We start from the raw sequence: 12,129 nt of genomic DNA on the forward strand, positions 1-12,129 counted from the left end.
CATATGGCCATTATCAGAAATTTGCCGTGCTGAGTTGTGATCAACTGCTTCTTACCTATCGACTTGAAGTATAAATTACATCCACAACCGCTCCTGCTAGAACTGGAGGTCATTTGCAGTAAACAGTATAAAAGTTAAACGCTCATTATTGAAATAAAACGCAAAACTTGTGGCAGCTTTTTTTTAAAAAAGCTCCATAGAATATGACTAACTTGTTAGCCATATGAGTTTTTCTACACTTGCTGTCTAGAAAAAGTTCTGCACAATTGCAACATATTTTTATATAGCAGACCTCTTTGAGCACCTAAAACCCACAGACCTGCATACAGCGAAACAGTTTTTTTTTTCCAAACATTTCAGTGGATTCCAATCTGTACTGTTTTGTTTTCTGGTAGCTGACATCCCCTTTAGCTGATACATTCCATTATAAAGACTACAGCAATCTGCAATTATGAGTGTTGTGACATCAGCACATTCCAATGCCTGAAATGAGCCAGGTTTTTAAAAAAAAATCCCCTTGCTCGGATACAAAATTCATTAACATTCAGCTTTTATGATGTGGTTGAGCTTCCTCAGTATCGAAGCCATGGATCCTTTTCCCCCCCCAGCAAACTGTGCGCTGAAAGATTATGCATTTTCTGAAAGATTTGCTTAAAATGTAGTTAGAAGGTTCTATTTGATTTAGAAAAGAAAAAAAAAGGAATCAAATATGGATTTAAGGAAATCCATATTCATGTAGATGTCAATCAGTTAACATCTTTTGCCATAAAGCTGCATACTAAATTCAACATTATTCTCCGGGTAACGCTTTTAAGTTGAATGCCACCATTTTATACACACTCACATACACACACGCATATGACCAACATAGACCCCAATCACTTTGATGAAATATGAATCTCTTCCCTCTAATTCACGCGCTGTCTGTAACATTTATTTTTATTTTAAAGTCACTTTGAATGTAATTTTCTTAAAAAAACTTTAATCATTTCGCTCTAAGAGTTCGCTCAATAGAATTTCTCCTCTCTCTTTTTTAAATGGGTCTTTCTGAACAGAGTTCTTTTGATCTCCTTGACTGCTTTCTATATTGTAAGCCTAATCCCATACTTTAAACATTCTCCCCTACATTTCATCAAACACTTTGATTTAAATTTTCCTTAATCTAGCTCGTCATAGTAATCTATTCCACGTTGTAATGCATGTCAATCCCTTTCAGCGAGGGTGTGTGTGTGTGTGAATAAATAAATAAAAATAAAATGCTTCATGAGAGAAAGAAAGGCTACAATGCACTCGAAAAACACTTGGCAACTTAGCATCACAAAAAAGTGAACATTTAAGGATTTCAGCTTTTAAATGCCATCCTAATTAAAGGAACGTTCCCTTTTAAATGTGCCCCTTTTCTCTGCATGGAGAAGAGGCCTTATTCAAATGAAGGGGGAGACCTTTCACATACACGAGGCTATAATAGAGAGCTTAGCATAACTTCTACCTGATTTTCAATGCAAATGGCAGAGGAGAAGTTAGCATGTTGATACAGATTATGGGTTATCCTTCTCACACACCACAGACTCCTTCACGCTCTGGAAATATTTTGCTTATCAGCGAGAAGCAACGATCAACACCTCACACTCGCAATCCCAGAGAGACTCAGAAAGTGAGATCATCAATATTCAGATATAGTCCGATTCTCACAGTTCCAGACTATTAATTTGCTCCTGAACTGGAAGATTTACTGTACGTTTTTGTAATATAAACGTTTTACTGCCACATCTCAAATATCGGAGCAGGGTGATTAAGAGACCATGGAACAATAATACGGAGGTGAAAAGAACGTCCTTTATTGTGGCATATGTGCTTGGAGACTTCACCCCTCGAAAATGAGGGAATATTTCTTAGTACAATACACAAATATTATAAACTGAACATTAAGAGGGGCCACGCTTTGCCACCGTGTCTCTGTCAGGTTGCTTTATCTATAGATTTGACAAAGGAATTCAGTGGTCACCTCACAGGCACAGCTCTCAGGTCATAAACGGATCTATCAGTGTCCGTTCCCTTTCATTTCCAATTAATCGAACGGATTCAAAATGAGCTCGACAAGAGTAAGCTATACTCCCAAATTAGCGTGAGGGCTCAGAACATTGCTGAGTGACTGGCGGGAACGTGATTCGGCAGGGCTGTCTTTGCTTGGCAACAAACAAGCCAAGCTGTTTCTCACTGTGTGGGTCCGTCAGCTTCCTTTACAGGCAAGATCAAACGGATAGGAACGGCTCTGAAATTCCGTGGGCAACTAGAAGGTGAGGAGAGGGCTCTTGTCAATTGAAACCGAGTCAGGTTTTGCTTATGGGGGTCTTGGGGGAGGGTGTTGAAAGCACAGCGGCCTCTCTCTTTGTGACACAGGCCGCAGCTCTTCATCATGGCTCAACACACCCAGGTTGCTTGATGCTACTGTGAACTGGGTGACGGAATTTCTGCACTTCCAGATTGACAGATTCTGCAACGATGAGGCGCTTTAGTTTCAGCATAAATCTGCAAGCAGCAAGTGGCCTGTTCTGAAATAGTCAGCAGGCACCTTGGCCGTTTTCACACTGTTTACCGGCCACAGAACATCACGCCGAGCTCCCGGAACGATAGCGTCAGGGCTCATTTTGAGGGGGGATGCGCAGAAACGCCGTTCCAGTAGTTCTCCAAAGAGGTCACTTGTCAGGTGGCCCCGCCCACCTGATTTTTGGCCATTTTGGCCCATTTTGGCCTGGATTGGGCCCAAAATGGCCAGGATCGGGCCTCTGATGGGTGGTGGATCACTCTCCCTCTCAGCAGTGGCCCAATTCTGACTATTTTGGGCCCCTTTTTAGCCATTTTCAGCCCCTTTTTGCCATTTTGGGCCCAATTTCGGCCCTGAATGGCCAGGGCCGAAATGACGTGTGTGGCATATGCAAATCAGTTATGCTAATGACACACTTCTGGTGATGTTACCAACTCCTGGCTCCCAATTTGCGTAGAACCTTTTCTCTGGCCAGATTTAATGTTCTTCCTTCAGCCATTTTATCTGACAGATTTCATGGGATTCCTTATTATAGCAGGTGTTGTCCTTGTTTGATGGGCTGTGTTGAAACTGTTTCCCATGTTCTTCTCTAGTGCCCTTTTTATCTGGCACCACGCCGGGCTCTTCTACATCTTATATTAGCCCAACTTTCAGAGTTTTCTGATGATTTTAAGGTTCAGTTCCTGCTTGACAACCCAGATGGGGAAATAACTGAAATAGTAGCAAAGTTTCTCTACAGTGCCATGGCTATACGTCCTGACAAGCAATATTCTGTACTGGTTGTGCTGCACTGTTGCCCTGCTCCTATCTGTATTTTAATCTCATTTTGTATGGAGTCTCTGTATTTAAAATTTTATATTTTATATATGCCAATAAAGGCTTGCTTGACTTCTGGTGATGTCAAGGGGCGAGGCATATGTTAATGGGTTATGCTAATGAATTCCTGCAGCTCTTTTTCTATGAAATGACCCCTGGACAGCACCATCCTGGTACGATTTCGCGCAAGAATGGCAGTTCTCATGCGAAATCACGCAAGGAAGATGCTGTTGTTCCAGGAGCTCGGTGCAATGTTCCGTGGCCGGTAAGCAGTGTGAAAACGGCCCAAGTCAGCAGATATCAGGTCACATTATTTTGGAAGCCACATCAAGCCCATAGTCTTCCATTCGGTCATCCCCATTTTATAGCTGGCATAGGCAACAGACAGAGGATGGCTTCTTAACTATCCATTTTGGTGTTATGGCTAAGAATGGCAGGACTCTAATCTGGAGAACCAGGTTTAATTCCCCACTCCTAAGGGTGGTATATAAATCAAATGTTATTGTTGTTGTTATCCTCCCTCATGCCTCCCCCATTAAATAAACCACCCCCAATATCATGCCTCATGGGGAACTCCAATGGCAAACCCAATGTTAGTTGTCCTACAGGCCTTGAAAAATTAAAAAAAAATGTCCCTGGTTAAAAGCAGACAACTAGGGACTTTATTTACAACTAATTCATGAAGCGCACACTTGAATCACTCCGATAGCATTCCAGGCATGTCTTTTGTGACAGACAGACAGACAGACAGACAGACATATTTATTGTTTTCATTCATAGGCCTTTACAAGTTAAAACATATCTACAGTTCTAAAATATTAAAATTTCTAAAATTACATCTAATTTTTCCGGCAGCTAGAGCAAAAGTGCCACCCTGTCAGAAACAATGGGATCCACATCTGACAGCATAAATTTTAATTTGTCAGAGTCGGAAAGGGAATGTAAGCTCTCTAATGTCTTTGCCAGAAATTTATTTCTAGGCTCCAAGTATAAAGGACAAACCAAAATATAGCGGAGAAGATCTTCCACCGAACTTCCACATATACAAATGAGGTCTTGTGTGTGTGTTTGTGTGTGTGTGATTGTAGGTACCAGACATGTGGTCAATGTTGCTTTCCCTTGTGGTGATTCTTAAGAGTTCCTGCTATCCAGAAAATCCATTCTCTCAAGGCCAAAGAATGCATCAGTAAATGAGGAGGGGGGTGGTGGTTTCACATGCAAGGCTAAAAGGTAAGACAAATCTCAAAAGATTCCTCCAAATGTGTCTCAACATGCTTCAGGATCAGTAAATTACGAGATGTCATCTAACTTTCTATAATTTATTGAAAAAAGCATGCAATTGCCAGTAACTAACAACAACAATAGTTGTTGTTGTCGGCATAATTTCTCAAAGCATCCCACATCAATTTTTTAAAAATATAAAAATATAATACTCTAAAATATAATATCCGCAATATAAAACCTCAAGGATAACTTGAATGCCCTTCACAAATGACTGAATTCTGTGCGCGTCGACTACATCTCCCAGTCAATTTATCCTGCTGGAAATGCAAATTTTGTGATTTCTCATTTCTGATACTTGAACATCTCAGGATTCACCGAGTGACTTCATTGCCTGGTCCTTTTTTACATGTGCTGGGTTCTGTTTCTTCAGCATGCCAGACGGTGGCAGAATGTCAGGAGAGGGCGATGGAATATGCAGTCCTGGTTTTCAGAAATGTGCAGATGTAAAGTGTGGCTCTGCCGCTGAATCGTGGCCCTTACTTCTTTCACACTTTTTGGCATTCCAGAGCTAACGACTTTATCTAGCTAGTCATTAAGATCCCGGTAGTTAAATCTGTGGGCATACAAATGTATTTCCTTCTCCTAAATTTATGAGTTGAGTGGATGGTTCTGGTTTGGGCACGTCTCTAAATGCAACTCTAGGATTCGATGCAATAAGCTGCCTGCTGAACACAAAGGTTATGACAGGATGTATTAATGGCCACGCTAAATACACTTTCCAAACAAGACGAATTATGCAGCAATATTCCATATACCTGGAAAGGTCAGCAGAGAACTCATCTGGAAGCAGAACCAATAAATTATTTGTGTGATAAAAGCAATGTGTTGCCTAGAACAAAATGCCCTGTTTTTTAACGCTGACAATTTATTTTCCTCATAAATAAAACATAAACTGTGGTAAAACAATGGAATGTGCAGGGAACAGAAGTAATCTGAATTTTTTGCATGCACTTCTGTAACAGTTTGAAAAACAGGGAGACGGCTTCAGCAGTAGATGGAGACGGAGAGCTGGCTCTACAGGTTGAGTGACAGGTTGCAGCAGCAAATGCACTTTCTTACTACGAATGCAGGTGTAGCAGAGTGCAGGGTCTAACCTATGCTAAGGACGCCTGGGTTCAAATTCTCACTCAGGCATTGATTTCATTGAGTGACCGAGGGCTAGACTCTCTGTCTCTCAGCCTAAACTAGCTCAACACAATTGACAAGAATGGGATAACATTCATACTTGTCATTCTGAGCTCCTACCAATGATACAAATATTAGGGACAATAATCAATAATAAAAAAAGGAAATCCGGCCCTCAAGTCATAGTTGACTTACGGCAACCCCGGTGAGGTTTTCACGGCAAGAAACTAACAGAGGTGATTTGCCATTGCCTGCCTCTGCAACCGTGGTCTTTGTTGGAGGTCTCCAGCCAATTACTAATAATTGCATGTATGATTTTTTTATTCATAATAATATGAATTAATAGCAGTTGTTAATGCTAATACTGATGATCATAATGAAACTTGGATTGGGAAATCCCTGGAGATTTGGGGGTAAAGCCTGTAAAGGCTGCGGTTCGGGGAGGGGAGAGTATAACGTCGGGGTGTAATGCCACCCTCCAAATCAGCCAAGGGAACTGATCTTGGGAGACACTTTGATCCCAGAGCTTCCAGGTCTCCTGGTGGGGGTGGGGGATCCACCACTTCCACTCTTTGCTCTCTGCCACCACTCACCTGGTCTGACAAAAAAGAGGGGAGGGGGGAAAACCCGCAGGAAACAAAAAGCCAATGAATAATTTCTCAGTATATTTCAAAGTGCAATGTGCTCAACTTTTCCTATTTTTTGCAATACAGCAATTTAAACAGAATCATACAGATTACAGACAACAATCTTACAATAAGGTGCAAAGATATCCGGATTCACCAATAATTCAAACTCAATAAAGAAATGTCCTTGTTTCCTACGTCAATTTCTTTTTCCGTTCGATTCCTCTGCTGGTAGACTCACACTCATCTGGTCGGCAAGAGGGAAAAGTAGAGGAACAAGCCTCCCAGACCTGCTCCCAGGGAGGTGTGATGATGTCATTCCCAGGTAGCATGTGAATGCTCCTGGGCCCTGTGCAATGGCATCACTTCCTGGAAGTGATGTCATCACATCATCCTGGAAGTGCATGCACATAAATCATTCACCCAAAGACAAGAGAGAAGGTGAGTGTTGGATCCCCCTCCCCCAGGATGGGAAAGGGACCTAGCAACCCTACTTGATCATGAAGGAGGTTTTCCCAGGGTGAGTCTCCTCCCGGTGTGCTGACCCTTGCAATTTCCCCAAATGCTGGAGACTCGACTGCATAATTTGTGGTAGCAGGGAACTGATCTCTGGAGGTGAGTTGTAATTCCGCATGGAGGTTGGCAACCCTATCTCTAGAACTTGAGCGCCCATTGCCTAAGGCAGATCGCTAGGCACGATCCCAACTTCAAACCATGGCATTCCTAATGTCTCCGAAAGATGAAATATTCAGGCAGAAAGTATTCACACAGGAATATGCTGGTATTTTTACCCTTTCTGCAGAAATAAGTGGTTGCGAGTTAACAATGTCCACTCACATGACCTTTCTTTTGAATCAAAGAGTCTGATAAATTCCTTGACATCTTTCCAAAATCAAACATTTTGGGGAAAAAAGATATTGACTTTAAGAAATGCAAGGTGATATAGACTTCAGGAGCCCTCTGTAGGTGGAGCCCGGAAATTTGTTCTTTTACATCTCACTTAGATCTGCAATATAAGTGCATTCCACTTGCCACTTGATGTCGTCAGCAAACTTCTCACTATTGGACTGCGACTTCACTTAGAAGTTGGTAAATCTTGCATGCCTGTCTAAGCACCACTTCACACATCCAAGCAGCTTCTCCAGTCTATGCTCTGGCTATATAAGGAAATAGATTGCGAGTACCTATGGAATATGTGCTCGCTCTGTGATGAGTTCCATGGCTACCAAAAAACCAAAAAATTAGGCAAGTTTGCAGAGTATAATCTGTGTATCCCCAGTGCACACAATACCTTTCTACATGTGATCCTGCCTCACGCTCTAGAACAGCTCAATCTTCAAACCAGATAATTTGCTACATAGACCATTTTCACACATCCTTAAAGGGATAGCCCACTCACCAAACATTGGCAGCTTTTCTCCTTCACTCCACACGTCTCCAATGTCAAACTGGTAGCAGGCTGTTTGGCTTCTGTATTTCCAAAAAGGCACCGAAAAAATAGAAGCCAAACAGTTTGCTACCAGTTTGAAATCAGAGACACGTGGTGTGAAGGAGAAAAGCCGCCAGCATTCGATGAGTGCGCCATCACTTTAAGGACATGTAGAAATAGCCATATTCTTTTTAACCTCGTTGTTCCTTTCAATTCAGACCATGCTGGCCCACCAAATGATCAGCTGCAGTTATCAAATGGACGGTTGGACCTGAGAAACACAATTATGCTAAATAAAAACTTTGATTTTGATATCTCAGTCATCCTGTTGCAGTATAGAGTGACTGCAGGTGACTCCTTGGAAACCACCCTCCTCCAGAGAAGCCAAGAAGAGAAAGACCTCCCTGATCACTAGCTATGATAAACAGAAACTGCTAAGGAGATGTAAAGTGAATTACTGTTGATACCTACTTACTATTGGAACTCACTCCAAAAGTTTGTCCTCTCAGTAGAAAATTAACTAATAAATGTATTAAGTAAATAAAATAAAATTAAACGTGTTCCATTCATCTTAAAAAGTGTTGCTGAAGTCAAGCTGATGTTTGAATTTCAAATACAGAATTATGTCAAGTGCACACATAATAAGATTCCATATTAGATTTCAACATTCAAAGAAGATATCTCATTGTAATGTGCTGTTGTTGTTCTTTCTTTCTTTCTTTCTTTCTTTCTTTCTTTCTTTCTTTCTTTCTTTCTTTCTTTCTTTCTTTCTTTCTTTCTTTCTTTCCAGGTCAGATTGTGTTTTAAAAACATTTTTAAGGTGTTACATTAATTATCAGCAGAGTGATTGGACCGACTTTTTGGTTTTCACAGAATATTGTAACAATAACAGTGTCCATAGCTCCACGGGAGCATCTCCCTTTAAAATTGCCCAGGGGTTCGAAGGCAAAGTGATGCCCTTTAAAAGTAATCCAACCCCAACCAAAGGGGGGGTGGGTGGGACCTGACTGAATGGTGGACTAAGCTAACCAGCCAGTGGGAGGTAATTAAGCAAACATTGAACAAAGCCAAAGAGGATTATAAAAGCAAGCTGATCGAAAGCGCTCCCCCTGGGAACTGAAAGTGGGGGACAAGGGCTACGTTTGTACAAAAAATCTGTGGGGGAGCAACCGAGTAAAAAACTAGGGTGGAAATATTTGGGGTCCTTTGAGGTCCTCAGAGTGATAAATGGACTGTGGAACTTAAATTGCCAAAGAACTTAAAACATATCCATCCCGTATTCCATTTCTTGAAGAAAGCACCGCTACCTGATGTGTGGAAATCCCAGAACCTGGGATTTCCCTCCCTCTCATCGTGGACGGGCAACCTCACCACAAAGTGGAGGCTATCTTGAACTCCTAAGTTGAAATGTGGAGAGCTGTATTACTTAATTCAATTGACTCATTTTGATAAGCGTAATATATAATGGGGTAAGTCTTCTGATGTTAATGCCCCTAGATTAGTACGCCCATTTCACAGAAAATACTCGGAGAAGCCAAGGGCTGGATAGTTCTGGGGCAGGGGGGGGGGCATAATGTCAGCTATGCCTTCAGCATATCTGCTATGCATCAGGTGTATTGTGCTGTAGTGCTTCTGAGTCTGTGCAGAGTGGAACCAGAGGTCTGTTGCTTTGTTACTGACTGCTTATCTTCCAGGCAAGGTTCCTGCCGAAGCCTGAGAACCTGACCTTAGATCAGATAATAGACCTTAGATCAGATAATAAAATAAAATAAGATAATAATAATAAAATAAAAGATGATAAAGTAAAATGGAATAAAATAAATTAAAAAATAAATAAACTAAATAGATTTAACACAGAGACTGAGTTGAGCTCTTCCCCCCCTTCTTCCCAGGCGATGTGCGCCAAAACTTCTAAAGGTCTCTCCTTCCCACTGGAGGGGGGGTGGAGACACTGACCTATAATTGATCTTGTTTTACTACCTATAGGCATTCCAGTCAATTTCCATTGTTACAGCTTCTGGATACTGGTATCTTCTTTAACTCATACACCGGAGTGATGGAGTGAAGTGTTTGGGGAAGTACCTGGCAAGACTTGACAGGAGCATAGAATTGTGCCCTGAACATGCGCAACAAATTTAATTCAGATATTTCATTCTTACAAAAAGACACTTTGCTGTAACAGAGTGCTTGCTAGAGGTGAGTTGAACTGAAGATCTCTCATAGCTTAGCCAATTATTTTTACAGCTACAACTTTCATAGGGCTATCCAAGCACTTTCTCCAGCTTAAGCCCGTTGAAATCAATGAGTTGAGACTGCAGCAGCTCTGTGTTGAATTGCACTACTGGTTAATTAATTGGGTTGGATCCATTGGTAATTTCCACTGATGGGAGAGATTTCCATGAGCAGAACAGGAGTTTCTCACCTCCCTCATCCCTCTTCCACCTGTCCCCAAAATGCTGCTTTTGGGACACAGGGAACTCCAACAGCATAAGGGGGAAGATCAGGGCTTTTTTTCAGGGGGAACACGGGGGAACGGAGTTCCGGAACCTCTTGAAAATGGTCACATGGCTGGTGGCCCCGCCCCCTGATCTCCAGACAGAGGGGAGTTGAGATTGCCCTCCGCGCCAAGTGGCGCGGAGGGCAATCTAAACTCCCCTCTGTCTGGAGATCAGGGGGCGTGGCCACCAGCCATGTGACCATTTTCTCTGAGGGCAACCCACTGAGTTCCACCACCTCTTTTCCCAGGAAAAAAAAGCTCTGGGTAAGATAACAATCTGCATTGAAAAGTAGGGGTCAGCACAAATCACGGTTCCATCCATGTGCCGAAATCGACCAAAGGGTTAATCGAAAGATCAACCAAAACTTTTTGATCAATTAATCCATGCGCCTATGAAGACTTAGGCGGCAGAGCTTTAAAAAAATACTATTTTGATACGAGCACTTACAAAAACCACAGACTGTAGGAAGAAAAGACTCTTCCAAGATGGCTCATTCCACAACGTACAGAGACGTCACCTCAAAAGAATGAGCTCTCTTTCCTTCGGCATTATTATTTTTACTCGTGTGCATATGTATGCAGATTTAATCAATTAATTAACTGAGGAACTGGAGAAAATTAATACAATTATTTTTCCATCTATGGAATGAATCAGGAAAGGAAGCTACCATCATGAATGCATAACAATGTAGGCAAGGAAGAAATATTTACTACTTCATTCAGAGAAAAGTATTTTCAGATGTTTTGAATACTGCTCGGCTTTCAGCTGTATAAACCAAGTTTTGTCAGGAGAGATTAGACCTAGAAGACTCTAGAAACATTACCTTCCTCATATAAATCTAGTGCCTTAAAACTTTTTCTACCTCACATTTTACTCTAAATCTGACTAAAGAACCTATCAAGAGACTTAGCAAATCATCATGTCTTACTGTAAAGTAATTTACGACTGCATTCGCAGGCAGGCAACAGCAGGCTCAAAACCCATTACAGCCAAAGATAACAACATTAACTTAATCCTGACAGGCAAAATACTTGAGCCAATACACTCACAGGTATGGTATGCTGAAATATCCAACTACAGACAAACAGGCAGAAGGTCAGTGCTGAATTTTTTTTTTAAAAAAAAGATACCGGCTTCAAGCTAGGAGCTGGCACCTGAACCCCATTTCCTCAAAAGTAAGCCCTCTTCATTGTGATGGAATGGAGGCCTGATTTATAGAACCAATTCACATATGAAATACACAGGCTGGGTCTGAAGACTCCACCCTGTATAACAGTCAGACACAAGTTCAGGATGCTCCTCAATTCCTACACACACAGTACCAATTTTATTCAAAACCATAGCAGGTACACAGAAAATGCTTCAGTCTTCCTCCTTGTATTATTTTCCTGACCTGTCTTGGAGAACATGGAGGGGCCAAATAGCACCTGAAGTAGTGTTGCCGTCCTCCAAGTGGAGCCTGGAGTTCTCTTGGAATTACAGGCTACAGACTTCAGTTTCCCCAGAGAAAACGCCTGCTTTGGATGGTTGACTATATGGCATTATACTCCACTAAGGTCTCTTCCTTCCCTAAACTCTGCCATCCACAAGCTCCACTCCCCTAAATCTCCAGGAATTTCCCAACCTGGAGTTGGCAGTCCTAACCTCAAGCCTATTTTAGGTAGGTAAAATGACACAGGGAGAACATGCATCTGACGAAGAGAGCTGTGGTTCTCGAAAGCTTGTGCTACGGGAAAGTTGGTTAGTCTTAAAGGTGCTACTGGACTCTTTTTGATTTTGCTACTACAGACTAACACGGCTAACTCA

Source organism: Eublepharis macularius, chromosome 7, assembly GCF_028583425.1.
Source record: "Eublepharis macularius isolate TG4126 chromosome 7, MPM_Emac_v1.0, whole genome shotgun sequence".
NCBI classification, from domain to species: Eukaryota; Metazoa; Chordata; class Lepidosauria; order Squamata; family Eublepharidae; genus Eublepharis; species Eublepharis macularius.